The following is a 15,231-nucleotide window of genomic DNA, read 5'->3' on the forward strand; positions in this document are numbered from 1 at the left end:
TTTTAATTGAAAAGCCGGAAGCCCCCTGAGGATAGTAAGTATCTTTTGTAGGCTCACAGTACAGAGCCAAGTACATGGTGGTGCTTAGTAAGTATCAAGCAAAGCCAATGATTGCGACACTGATTTCTAGGGTTTCTCTGCCCTATGACAGAGTCCCTGTTGTATTTTGTCCAAACCCAGGTCTTTTCCTTCTCTTCCAGCTCCCCAGATTCATTCATTTCCTATACATCTTAACAGGGAATTTTTAGGTTGACCTTGTCATTTCTTCCAACTTGTGCCTTTTGTAAAACATCCTCTGTAAAATCCCTGTGTAAGGTTTCAAATTAAGTTTAGATCAACATCTTATATCCTATACCAAAATAAATTCAAAATGGGTAAATAAGTCATAAATAATTTAAGTAGACATATGTGAAGATTGGATTTAGCTATCTCCTAATTGTAACAATGAAAATACTTAGCTTTTTCTTTATTGTGAAGATAAAATTGTAACTGATTGTAACTGATAACAATGAAGCTTCCTTTATGGTGAAACCAGAATTGTAAGCTACAATCTATTTTTAGATTTTAACTACAAAAAGGTGTTAAGTAACTACAAAAGGTGAATTAACCACAAAAAGGTGTTAAGTAACTACAAAAGGTGAACTTAACAAAAGAGGTTACTCAAAAAGATAACTCAAGGGATTTATGAGAAAGAACACTATCCACATTCAGAGGAAAAACTGTGGGAGTAAAAACACCAAAGAAAAAACAACTCCTTGATTATATGGGTCGAGGGGGATACAATTGGGGATGTATACTCTGAATGAACATCCTAGTACAAATACCAAGAATATGGAAATGGATTCTGGTCAAGGACACATGCAATACCCAGTGGAATTGTGCATCGGCTACGGGAGGGGAGGGAAGAATAGAAAATTATTTTTGTAACCAGGGAATAATGTTCGAAATTGACCAAATTAAAACAAAAAATAAATTTAAAAAATGATAACTCAAAAAGATATAATCTAACCAGAAAAGGTGAGAAGTAAAGAATGGACAGTCCTGAAGAAAAGTGTCTGCTGTGATTGGTAGACGTGAAAATTTAGAGGAGGTAACACAAGAGAAAAAGATCTTTAAGAAGAGGACCAAAAGGCAAAATGATTCATTTGGATTCAGACAGTCAGTCACCTGGTCTTGGAGTGAAGGATCAGTCACTTGGAGCTGAAGGGAAGACGGACATTCGGGCACTGACTCAGAGAAGCTACTGGAATATAGACATCCAGACTTCTTTAAGATTGTTACCGTTGGTGAGTGAAAAGCTGACTTAGTGACCCCACCTTTCCTGGAGGCTTCCACCTTTCTGGAGGCGTGAAGCCTCCAGGAAAGGCCTAACTTCTTGAGACTCTCTTCCCCTAGCTGGGACTTAAAAATTCTAAACTGGTATAAGAAGTCAGAGTTTTTCTCTTTCTCTTCCTCTCTTATTCCTTAATATCTTTCTTCTATTGTAAATAAATTACCAAAATTCCATTTACTTATTACTAAAGTAATTCATTTTGGGATTTAGAATTAAATCCCTGGCGACCACCTAATTAATATTATTCAGAGTCTAAGAACAAATTAAATTTAACACATAGAATAGTCTACCTAGGGACAGCTGGGTAGCTCAGTGGATTGAGAGCCAGTCCTAGAGACGGGAGGTCTGTAAAAAATAGACTCGAATACAGGACTACAATCCCCATGAGCCTTTGCTCCACTTCCCCAGAATGCCTTGTAATCTCACCTGGGCCGAGATCGAGAAGATATTTAAGCAAAGGCTTTTGAAGGGCTCGGGGCCTTTTGGACTTCCGTTTTTTGGAGCAGAGGCATCTCTTCCATGATGTGAGGTTATTTTGTCTAGGCCTCTGGCCTAGGCACATGTTTCTTACTTGTATATTCTTAATCTTTAACCTTTAATAAACCTCTAAAAAATATATATTCCTTGCAGAGAGAAACTAATTTCTACCTGCCTCAGTCTCCCCATTCTCCCCTAAATTTTACTCTTTACAGTTATGGCGACCACGAAGGGACAAAGAACTTTCAGTCTTCTGATTTCTTTTCTGATCTTAAATTCAATTTTAATAGCTAGTACCTACAAAGCGGCCCCGCCGCTTCCTGCCTGCAGCCTGCAGCCCTGATCATCCTCACCTGGTACCTGGTCCCGGCCTTGCCCACCCCCGCAGCCGCTCCTGCTCCTGGCCTCTCACCAGCCGCTGCCTGCCTATTTCTGTGCCCCAGACCCAGGAGCCCGACCCAGCCGGCTCATCACCCAGATCCTTGGAGCAGATCGCTCAGGACTCATTGCGACCAGCTGGTAACAGTATTGGCCACGTGGGCGGAGGGGAGAGACCAGAGGGAAAGGAGACCGGGCAATTTTCCCTTAGGCTAAGCCTCCACGTGGCTGGGGGTATTGGCCACAGGGTGATCAGAGGGGAAAGACAGAAAAGACTAAAGAGAAGAAACAGAAACTTAATAGCAATGGGCTGTTTAAAAGGATTTTTGACTCTTCTGGCAGTTTCATTGATTTTACCTGCCTGTCTGGGAGCAGACTCAGCCCAAGGATTCAACTTTAACTTTGAATTTGAAAATGGGTGGCCCAGCGAACTGGAAGCCAGGCCCAAAGACGGGAGGTCTCTAGCTAAAATCTGGTATGGGGCCCTGGACGGATCCCTTGAACCCCATAGCCTAGCCTTTACTACTCTACCTTCGGACAATAGACATTTAAATGGATAATTAAAAACAAACAAACAAAACAAAAAAAAACAACCCAAGGAACTTTGAAGAGACTAAAGGCTACATTCTAAGACATTTCAGACTCCAATGGTTTATAAAAATCTCTGTATTATATTGCATTGTTTTGTTTAAGGTTTAACTTTGTGATTTTAAGTTCATATATTACTGGATTGAATATTATTCTGCTTGAACTGAAGGTTGATCGAATTTATTTTGAATGTACTGAGTTTTAAAATTCTGTTGTTTTTCCCCTATAACTGTTGAACAAATATTGTTGTGAATAAGCCCATATATGAAAAAACAGCTTTTCTCTATTTTGCTGAGGATAGATGGACTTCAGAACTGGTGATAATTGTATTAACAACCTTTGGAAAATGTAATGTGCTAAATACCTCAAATGATTTGATTTTAAGGGTTTTTTAAATATGATTTTTGGAATTTTAACAGTCTGGTTATTTTTGCCTGCCCCTACCATGAGGTAAGGCCCATTCTAGTAGCTGAAGTGAAATGTATTTTATAACCCCCAACCTTCCCACATGTGAATGGAAGTTGGGCAGTTAATTTCAGGGCATTTGTACCCTTGGGAAAAGCCTCCAAGAACAAGGAGCACCCCTTTATTTATGCTCTTCAGCTCACTATTTTACTTCTACCAGGATGATATATAGATTTCTTGATTATGTTCTAAACCCAAGATGAGTTTTACTTTGTTTTAAAATATGTTTAAATACCAAGGTTGAAGGATTGCTACGTTTGTAAAAATTGTGACAAATGTCCATCAATTCATAGGTTTTAAAAATGTCACACAGCAACTTATGTGAAATATGAGAGGGTGTTTGTTTGCTATTGTAATTAATTGGGCTATTGAGAATTTTGGGGATTTTGATATCTACATATTTGTACTACTGTATTTTTAAAAATGAAAAATTGTTAACCTTGTTCAATTCATTTGCCTTCTACTCACAGTGATCATGGCCAGATACAAAGAGGAAATGGATCTCATTTTTTGGTGAGAAAGCCTTGTATTTTATATTTTCTTAACTGACACAGAGTGTCAATGGTTATAAGCTATATTTTTGAATTTTTTAAAGCTCTTTTTTATTATATTTTTCTTGCATGTGCAATATACTTTTTCAGTTTTTTTTATTTTTTCTCTCCTTTTTATATTTGAAGCACATGTCACCAGCATTAAGATTTTCTTTAACCTTTTGATTTTTCAGTACTACAAGTATAAGATACATTTGTCAGAGCATGCCCTAAAAAGCTTGTGACTATAAAAATTATGCCACTAATTATTTAAATAAATTATGGGACTTTGCTTAATGATTCTGTCTGATTCTAGGACAAGATATACACAAAAGAGCCACTGCATAGTGCCAATAGAGCATAAGGTCAAAGAGACCAACCAATCCTGGAGAAATTGACGTCACTTTGAGCCTAGACAAAGAGGACTTGAACGTGTTTGGGGTTCGAGGTTGCGGCTGTTTAACATGTGTTAAAAGCAGGTCTTCCTTGTTCCACATTCTACCAAGTACCTCAAACTTGGCTCCCGGAACCTTGGCTTATATACTCTGGTCCCCTTTTCTGCCTCTCATAGTGTGGTAACTTTCTGTAGTCCTGGCTACTGACTGGGTAAATGCATCATTACTTAGATCATTTTGATTGGGCCCTGATTGAAGGACCTGTTATAGATTTATTTTTCTTCTACTTGGAATTTTTACACATAAGACTTTGATAGTCTATATTTTCATCCAGAAATTTTTCTTCCCTTTTTATTTTTCTGATGTCTTTTTAATATCTCTTGCAAATTGATTCATATACCTCAGCCATGCATCCCTAACTGATTCTGAATCTTTCAATCACCCACAACACGGGGGAATGTAAAAAAAAAATCATTATTTAAATTGCAAAGTTTAAATTCCTTTTGAGAAGAATTTTAGGTGAAGAAGATGCTACCTCTCTGAATTCAGAAACTGAACTGTTGGAGAAGCCACCATGAAGAAGCCTCCAGACCACAAGTTGCACAAAATTGAACTTTGGGTGTGGTTGATTGAACATTTATTTGTATGTATACTTTTATGCCAAAGGGGACTGCCCCCTAATGGCTTTCTGTCCTAAAGTAATCTTAAGAAGGGAAGAGAAGGAACCTCCCATGCCAATGGAGTTCCCATTCCAATAGACTATCAGTAAGAAATTTTCCAAGTATGAAATATCCAATGGTGAAATTTCCAACATTTATAAGTCTAAGGAATTTTGAGGTTTACAATCCCCCCTGATGATCATTGGGAGACTAGTCTCCCCATTGATCATTTAACATAATCATTTTGTAGTTCTAAATTCACTTCTAACTAAAGATATGCACAATATTCAATTTCTAAGAGAAATTAGAATAGTGAGAGAGGAAATAGAAAATTTTACTCTTTACAGGTCCTAGGTTCAAATCTGGCCTCAGACACTTCCCAGCTGTGTGACCCTGGGCAAGTCACTTGACCCCCATTGCCTAGCCCTTACCACTCTTCTGCCTTGGAGCCAATACACAGTATTGACTCCAAGACGGAAGGTAAGGGTTTAAAAAAAAAAGAATAGTTTACCTGTCAGATCTGTGGGAAAAGAAGGAATTTAAGACCAAGCAGGAGATAGAGAACATTGCAAAATATAGAATGAATGACTTAGATTATATCAAATTAAAAGGTTTTGTTCAAACAAAACCAATGCAACCAAAATTAGAAGGAAATCAATAAACTGGGAGAACATTTTTATAACAACTCTGACAAAGTTTTAATTTCTCAAATATGTAAGGAACTAAGTCAAATCTACAAAAAAGCCATTCCCCAATCGACAAATGGTCAAGAAACATGAATAGGCAGTTTTCACATGATAAAATAAAAACTATCAATAAGCACATGAAAAAGTATTCTAAATCCCTCCTGATTAGAGAAAGTTTTCAAGCTTTTAAAAAGACCTCCAATATCAGGAAATCCACTACCTCTTGAGGCAACTGAGTCCATTTTGGGGGATAACTTTCAATCTTGTTTGGAAGGTATTCTACTGAGCTGAAATCTACTTCTCTGTCACACTAACTTCTTAGGGTCTTTTTTTTCTTTTTGTCTTTTTAAATAAACATTTACCATCTGTCTTAGTATAAGTTCTAAGACAGAAGAGTGAGGCAATTGAGGTTAAGTGACTTGCCCAAGGTCACATAGCTAGGAAGTATCTAAATTTGTCTCTAAATCTGGTGCTCTACCCACTATGCTACCTAATTTTCCCTGTCCTAGTTCTTCTTTTGAAACCCAAGCAGAATGAATATATACCTTCTATAGGACAATCTTCCACTTATTTACAGGGAATGATTAGTTTACTTCCCTTGACATGCTTATATGAGTTCATGATCCCTCTCAATTCTGGTTGCCTCCCTCTAGACATAATAATCAAACGTCCTGTCTAAAATGTACTTAATACAACTGTATCAGATTTAGTCTGACCAGGACATGGCATCATATCGCGAAGAGATCTTTGAAGTCATTATAGTACCACTTCCTCATTTTACAGCTGAGTAAATTGGGGGACCAGAGAGATTAGGTGACTTGCCCAAGATCCAACATTTAGTAAATTGGAACATAAACCTGTCATCTAACTGCAAATCTAACAATCTTTCCACTTCACTAAGAAGAGGAGGAAAAAGGCAGGAAGGTCTACAGGTAGAGGCAAGGGGAAAAAAATGTTATCTCTTGTGATTATTGAGCAGATCAATTATCCTTTCTAAAATGTAAAATGAATATTGGATTAGCTGACTGCTAAAAACCAGCTCTAGACCTTAGATTCTAAATGAGTTAACATGTAAATTGCTGAGTGAACTTAAGCTGCTCTCTATTATTCTTACTGTATCCTATAAATTGGCTTTGAGGTTCATGACTAGGTATGAACTCTTCTGTGACTCAGTTTCCCTACTTTTCCTGAGACTGAGGTAAAGCTCCCACACTCCTAATTTCATGCTGTGGTCTCTGTTTCTTATCCAATCCCTCAGAAAACTAGGCGATGTGGCTAGATAATAGTTCATGGGACAAACTTTAGGGTTCGAATGAACTATAAACTAAATATGAGCCAACATTGAAATAGCAGTCACAAACCCAAAAACAAAATCTGTGATTTTAAACTTCTTTTACTGAAACCAAGCTAACAAAGGCAGTGATATTCTGTCAGGAGATGGGATTTACCTTGCTCTTACCTCCAGATCATCCTAATTTTCTGCCTTCTTCTTTCCTTGGTACATTGGAAAAGGTCCTGGATTCAAAGTTGTAGGACCCAAGTTTAAATATTGGTTTTGTCATTTATGTGGCCTTCGGCAGGATGTGACTGCCCTGTGCCTCGGGTTTCCTAAACTGTAAAGGGAAAGGTGGATTAGATGACATTGAAATTTCTTTCCAATTCTAAATCAATGCTCTCCTAATCCCTATGGATTCCTTCTATACTTCTTCCCTCCCCTATTCCTTTATCTTTTTATTTAAAATTTATTTATCTTTCATGTTAGAATCAATACTGTGTATTGGTTCCGAGGTACTAGAGCAATAAGCTAGGCAATGGGAATTAAGTGACTTGCCCAGGGTCACACATCTAGGAAGTATTTGAAGCCAGATGTGAACTCAGGATCCTCCATCTCTGGGCCTGGCTCTTATTCCATTGAATCACATAGCTTCCCTGCCTATAGCTCTTTTTAAATTTTCCCTCATCCATTGTGAAATTTCCTTTTTTCACTTTTCAGTTTGGTTACTGGTCAATGAGCCCTGATCAGCTTTGTAGATCAAGGAAGCTTCCCTCTCTTTCCCAAGGTCCCTAATCAGGGTATTTCTGTTGTATGAAGGATGAGATTGGATGGGGACTAGTGGGAGGGGACAGAGAAGGGCAATGGAGGAAGTGTCTTTTTTTCTTTGGCCACTGCTGGCATCTTCACCAAGTCTTGCTTCACCTAGCAGCCTCCAGGTCTAATCAGTAGGTCAATAAACATATATTAAGTAACTATGTACTAGGCACTAGGCTAAATGTTAAGATATAAAGAAAGGCAAAAGACAGTCTCTCAAGAGCTTGCAAACCAATGGAGGTGACAACAGGAACAACTATATACGAACAAGTTATATATAGGAGAAATAGGAAATAAATATAGAGAAGGCACTAGAATTTAGAGAGTGCAAAAGCCTGCCTGTAAAAGGTAGTATTTTAACTGAAACTTAAAATAAGGCAGGAGTTGGAGATTGTCATTATTGAGAACACATTATTGAGATCTGAAATAGTTTTTAGAAATGTAGACATTTATTTGGTCATTTGTTGGGGGAAAGTGAGCTGGAGAGGGTGTGGCTCCATCTTGTCTAAGCTCTGAAAATCTATCTGGGAAGTTTACATTGTATAAAGAATTTTAAAAATGATACTTACACACAAATAGCTAAGTGGCACAGCAGATAGAGTGCCCCACCTGAGGTCAGAAAGACTCTTCTTCCTATGTTCAAGCCTAGTCTCAGATATCTACTAATTGTGTGACCCTGGGCTAGTCACTTAACTCTGTTGGCCTCACTTTCTTCCACTGTAAAATGAGCTGGAGAAGGAAATGGCAAACCACACAACTGAAAGGACTGACCAACAAACCACATATGCAAGCTTGAAAGTAAGTTAGATTGAAATGGCTATTCAATAAACATTCAATAAAATTTGGGTGAAGCCACAACACAAGCTTAGGTGGAACCAAAACAAGATATGGGTGAGTGGACCCAAAATATAAATATTTGGGGTATATCCAGGACATAAGGGAAATTGAAATTGCTTGTAGCCATCTCTGGCATTCCTGGAGGGTTCCTAAGGTCAGGGTGACTGCTTTCAAACAATTTCTATTCAGAAAAAAAGTTAGATTTAAACAGTATAATAATGTTTTCCAAACAATGCAGTAAAATTTTTTCCATAATTTCCCTATCTTGGTCTTATTAAAGCCAAATATTCTTATACAAGTGGAAGCATAATTACAAAGGGACAAAGCTGGGCTAGGATTTCCAAGGGAATTCTTGAAAACCCAACTCAATAACATCCTCCTTACTCCCGATCTCATCTAGAGCTTCATAGAATTTCTTTGAGGAGGGGATAAGGGCCAAATTGCTGACAAATTTTTCTCAATGTTTCATTGTTAGAGGTATCAATTTGAATAAGTCTCAGTGGCTGTAAGTCGGGGTTTGAAGTGACACTAGGAAATAAATACACGGGTTATAAGTATCATAAAAATCACTACCCCATGTTTCCTTCAATATGATAAAACTTAAACTTGGTTAGTCTAAAAGGCAGTTAAGTGGTTCAGTGGATAGAGAGCCAGGCCTAGAGATGGGTTCAAATGTGACCTCAGACACTTCCTAGATATGTAATCCTAAGCAAAGTAACTTAACCCCCATTGCCTAGCCTTTACCATTCTTCTGCCTTGTGTAAAATGGAGATTTGAACAACAGACTTCAATCCCCAGAAGTCCTTGGTAATTCCCAGAATTCCCTATAATCTCACCTGAGTCCCCACCTGGGTGAGATCACAATTTGTATTTAAACTGGCTGTAATGCCTACTTAGGCCTCTCTATTCCTCTACTTGGACATGGCAAGATGTAGTGAGTAAAATGTGAATGGGCTAATCGGTCCTAGGCACGTGAGTTATTATTTTGTATCCTTGATTTCTTTTTATTTTATTTATTTTTAGGCAATGGGGGGTCAAGTGACTTGCCCAGGGTCACACAGCTGGGAAGTGTCTGAGGTCAGATTTGAACCTAGGACCTCCTGTCTGTAGGACTGGCTCTCAATCCACTGAGTTACCCAGCTGCCCCCTGCTTGATTTCTAATAATCTTTAATAAACCTCATAAAATATAATACTTTTTATTACTAGAGACCAATTTAATTTTTACACTTGGAACCAATAAACAGTATTGATTCTAAGTCAGAAGGTTAAAAAAAATTCTAAAGGTAAATTAAGTCATGTTACAAATTTAACTACATTTAGAGAGCTCTCAATGGACTAATTATGAGGGAAATTTTACATTATCACCAAGGTAACCAAGAAAACTAGGGTTAGGGAAATCTTAATACAGTTATCTAGGAAAATAACTAACTCATTTTAGGGAACTCAACTGTCCATTTGGTTTCTACATGAAGCACATCAAGCAGTTAATAATAGTATTCCATATGTCAAGTTTTGGTCAGGTGAGATTAATATAAACAGAAGAAAAGCTGTGGGAGGAATGGCCCTGATCCGCAAACAATAAAGGAATTTGTGTATACCCCTTTTGCAGGCAAATATAAATACCATGAAACATTAAAGCCAGAGTAATACAATAATGAACATCAAGGGAGGCAGCTGGGTAGCTTGGTGGATTGAGAGCTGGACCCTTTTTTATACTATATTTATCGTAAATAAAATTGTTAAAAACTATTATCTTCCTCGTGACTTAAGAGTTAATTTTATAAAAGGTGACCACGACCGTTTTTTTTACTAATATTATTTAACAAAACCAATTTATAAATATTACATGTAGCATTTTAATTATTTTAATTATTAAATATTATTTATTTACATTTATTTTCATCATTATAGAGTGCATGTTGTTGAAAAGATAGTGCTGGGGGCAGCTGGGTAGCTCAGTGGATTAAGAGCCAGTCCTAGAGACCGAGGTCCTAGGTTCAAATCTGGCCTTAGACACTTCCCAGCTGTGTGACCCTGGGCAAGTCACTTAACCCCATTTGCCTAGCCCTTACCACTCTTCTGCCTTGGAATCAATATACAGCATTGATTCCAAGACAGAAGGTAAGGGTTTAAAAAAATAATAATAATGAACATCAAGTTTTCTTATTCCTGGAAATCTACTCCCAATAGTAATTTAATCAGCATTCTTCATATTGAGTCCCAGATATATCATGGTCCCAGGAAACATCTTCCCTTGGAAATTCTGGATTAGGCCTCATTTTCAGGGCAGCTCTGGAGGGGGTTTCTTTGAGCAGATCTGCTTTTCTGGTTCCAAGACATTTGCAGAGATCACCTGTAATGTGGCTAAATCCTGCCAGTAACAAGAACTTAACACAATTTCATACAGCCTCCTAAATCTGGTTTTCCAGTAACTAGTTCATGTGGTGAAAGCCAGTTCAAACTTTATGGAACTAATCCTATTGACAGCAGAGCTATCAGAAGAACATCAAATTAGGAATCCATAATTCACCTGAAACTTCAGAGAATTTAAGTTTTTACATACCATTTGTTCTTTCTTTCTTGAACCCTGTTCCTACTATGGGCACTGCCGTCAGTGGTCTAAAAGAAGAACCCTAAAAAAGATCCATGAAGACCTGTCTTATAAAATGAGCCCATCTGTTTAACGATGTTGTCAGAAAGAGACTTTAAAACAATTATTAGTATTAATACAATTATTAGTATGATGTTATATGTAAAATCCTTAATTCAGTTTTGAGAGCTGATTCCTACTCAAGTCTATTTATCTCACTAGAAACACTTGAAAGCCTATCATATCTCTCTCTCTCTCTCTCTCTCTCTCTCTCTCTATCTCTCTATCTTATTTGATTCTCAAAGGGAAGTTTACTATTCTAGTAAATTTAAAATTTTTACATCTTTATTCTATTACCCCCCCCCCCCTTTTTAAACCCTTACCTTCCATCTTAGACTCAATACTATGTTTTGGTTCCAAGGCAGAAGAGTGGTAAGAGCTAGGAAATGGGGGTTAAGTAACTTGCCCAGGGTCACCCAGCTGGGAAGTGTGTGAAGCCAGATTTGAGCCCAGGATCTCCATCTCTAGGCCTGGCTCTCAATCCACTGAGCTACCCAGCTGCCCCCTATCCCCTCTCTTTTGAGGTTATAAGAAAATGAAATTAATCTTAAATGTGAATGTATCTATATCGACATATCTATTAGTAAAGGGATGGGAAGCATAAGAACTCGTTCACTTAACTATGCAGGACAGGAAGTTGACCTCAAATTCAGCTTAAATACACTAATATCTTTCATACTTGCATCCTATTACAGTAACCCAAAAATATTTTATAATGACAAAAACTTTAACAGGTCACCCTGGCCTGATCATAGAAATTTGCTATGAAGGGAAAAGGAGGGAAATAGTCATAACAATATCAAGATTGTCCCTTCTAGGGCACAAACTGACCTGACATAAGCATAACAAGGGGAAAAGTTCTTTTTTCCCTGTTGGATTTTAAACAACATTAAATGGAATTTAATGGAAGTTAGCAGCCAATCATGTGGTAAAGTTCACATTATTCACAGAGTATTATAGCCAGGCTTGGAATTAACTAGGTAGGAAAATTTCCTGTTCAGAAAGGAAATAGCACACTGGGGAAACCGAGTCAAGAATCTTTGCTTACACAAGGTTGTTCCCTCAACTTTCCCAGTCAGAGACATCTATATATAGCAGTTCTCAGACCCTATATTACATTTTGCTTAAATGATGGCTTAATGATAATTCAGACAACCCTCCCTGAAATCAAAATCCAGAACAATTTTAAACTACTGTTGAAGTTTTATCTCAAATAGCAAACATTCACTAAGTCCTCCAAAATTAAAAAAAAAAAAAGACCTGTGTGTGCCAGAGAACCTCTGAAGTGAAAACCCTGTTAAAGTCCACTTGATTTCATAGACATAGAAGTTTCCTTCACTAATCTAGGATCTTCACAAGGTTGAACTGGTGGCCCTTGCTTTTGAGTTCTGGATCACAATTCCATGTTCACCTGGATATTGGGGCAGCTACTGACCAGTCAGATTGGGTAGAGGAGGGGGTGGGGGTGAAGGAGAAAGACAGGAAAAGAAACAAAAAGATAAAGGAAAAGAAAAAGATCTACCACAGACAAATTTAAACTAGTTCTCCCCCCCCCCCAGCTATTTAAAATCCAGGGTTAATCCTAATCTCACTCTTGTGTTTGATTTGATCCAGTGTTGATTGGGTCCTGTTTGTGCTCAATCCCCAAATAACAGAGACTTACATAGCTTCCATGTTCTTAGAGAGCCTTCAGTTCTATAAACTCACTTCTGATACCAGAATTGCAGGGATGAACCCCCAAATCTGAAAAAAAGTTTTAGAAATTTCTATGATTGTTTGGTAGGGGAAAGTAAAGAGGGAATTCTAGGCATAAAGGAGAGCCAGAGAAAATTCCTGAAGCCAAAAGATAGAATATCTTGTTCAAAGAAAAGTAAGGAGGCCAGTCACTGGACCTAAGAGCATATGTGTGGGAGGCTGTAAGGTGCAAGAAAACTGAGAAATGTGCATGAGGGGATCTAGGTAATGTGGGTCTTTGAACACTAAACTATGGATTTTATATTTGACCCTAGATCAGATAAAGATGATAGGGAGTTGGGGCTGGTGAAATGGTGTGACCTGAACTTCAGGAAAATCATTCTGGCAGTTGGAGGATAGCCTGGAGTGAGCAGAAATTTGTAACAGACAGAATGACAAGTAGGCTATTTGCAATAGTTCATGTGTGAAGAAATGAATACCAGGGTGGTGGCAGCATCAAAGAAGAGAAGGGAATTGCGTTCAAGAGATGTTACAAAGGTTTTGGCAATAGACTGGATGTTGGGGGAGGGGTTGAAAGATAGTGGAGAGTCCAGGAAGACACCTAGGTGGCCAGCCTGAGAGACTATTTTGGAAGAGGGAAGGATTTGGCAGGGAAAGATAGAGTTTAGTTTGGACATTTTTAGTCTAAAACATCTAAAGGAGATCCATTTGGAGATGATTGAAAGGCCATTGGAGATGTGAGAATAGAAGTTAGTAGAGAGGTAAGATCTAGAGAGGTACATATAAGCACCATCTGAATAGAGATTGAATTGCATCCATAAGAGCTGATAAAATTACAAAATGAAGAGAGGAAAAAGAGAATCCAAGAGAGCTTTATGGGACATCCATGTTTAGTGGGTGTGACTTAAAGATCCAGCAGACTGAAAAGTCAGGATGAGAACCTGGAGGGAAAAGTGTCTTAAAAAAAACTAGCGAGAAGAAAGTATCAAGAAGAGGATGGTGAGCAATAGTGTCAAAGGCCTGCAAAGGTAAAGAAGGATAAGGATTGAGGAAAAGTTCATTGGATATGGCAATTAAATGATCAGTGGTAACTCTGGAGAGGGCAGTTTCTATTCAAGGATGAGTTCAGAATCTAGACTGTGAAGTTAAGAGTGATAAGAGGGTCACTTGAGGCACCCATTGTAGCTGTACTTCTCAAGGAATTTGGTCCCAAAGGAGAGATATGTGATGGGTTGGGGGTGGAGGTGACTGTGTACTCCCTGGAGTAGAAGCTATTCAACCCAGAGGGGAAGCTGAAACAGGAGAAGTAGGAGGCCCAGCAGAGGACTAAGCTCAACCTGGAGACGAGCCTACAATGGCCCAGGCCAAGTAAAAAAGTTTACAATGTTAAGAGAGGAAAAGGGGAAGATGATGTGGGCAGGGTGTCGATGGTTTTTGAGGTTTGGGGATACATGGACATGTTTATAAGCAGTAGGGAAGGAGCCAGCATGTCATCTCCCCTATTAGATTGTAGAGAGTGGGGATGATAAAGGCAGGGAGAAATTGAAGACAAGGGAGAGAACAGGGATGATAGAAGCAGTCTGCTAGAGGAAATGGAATGCACAAACTCACTTGTGCAGGTAGAGGGGGATTGTCTTGGCTAGAAGGGAAACATGCTCTTTATATGAGACAGGTAAAGAAATAGGTGACAGAGGGTATCTGAGTGAGAGGAAGGAGTTCTTGGCAAATGGTTGCAGTTTTTTCACTAAAATGTGATGCAAAGTTCTTAGCCAAGAGGATGATAATAGGGGAAACCATGAGATATTTAAGGGATGAAAAGGTTTCAAAGAATGAATATGGTTAGTGGGATAGTATAGTGTAAAGTTGATTAGGAAAGTGTAGAAGGAATGCCTAGCAGCAATGAAGGCCCAGTTGAGGTTATGCAACAAATTTGTGCTGGACCCAGTCAGAAAGGTCCGTTAGTCACCAACATGTCTCTAAAAATTACACAGATCTTAGGCCCAGGGATAGGATAAATAGTAGTTAAAGCAACCTACAGTGGCTCTTGAGAAGATTCTAATTATGGGACTGTATTCATTCTTACAAAATGTAGAGAATGGAAATGAATGCAGTGTTGCTCTTATTGAAATCAAATTGTCATTGTTCAAACAGGGTGGTACAATATCTAGACTGAGTAATCAGGAGAATTCTCTTAGTCTCAATTCACTGATATGACCTTATGTCTTAGAACTGATATTAAGAGGTTTTTTAAAAAATTGCTTTTAATTTAAATAAGACAATTTAAATAATCTTTTTGGAAAAAAAATTCTCCAAATACAAAACAATCTTAAAACATACACACATACACACAAAACAAAGCTTAGGTAGTAGGCATCCATATTTTGATGGACACAGCAACTGACCCAAAAATCAGGCCCAAAGCCTACCTCTAAACGCTAAGACATGATT

This window comes from Monodelphis domestica, chromosome 3, assembly GCF_027887165.1.
Source record: "Monodelphis domestica isolate mMonDom1 chromosome 3, mMonDom1.pri, whole genome shotgun sequence".
In the NCBI taxonomy this organism is placed as follows: domain Eukaryota; kingdom Metazoa; phylum Chordata; class Mammalia; order Didelphimorphia; family Didelphidae; genus Monodelphis; species Monodelphis domestica.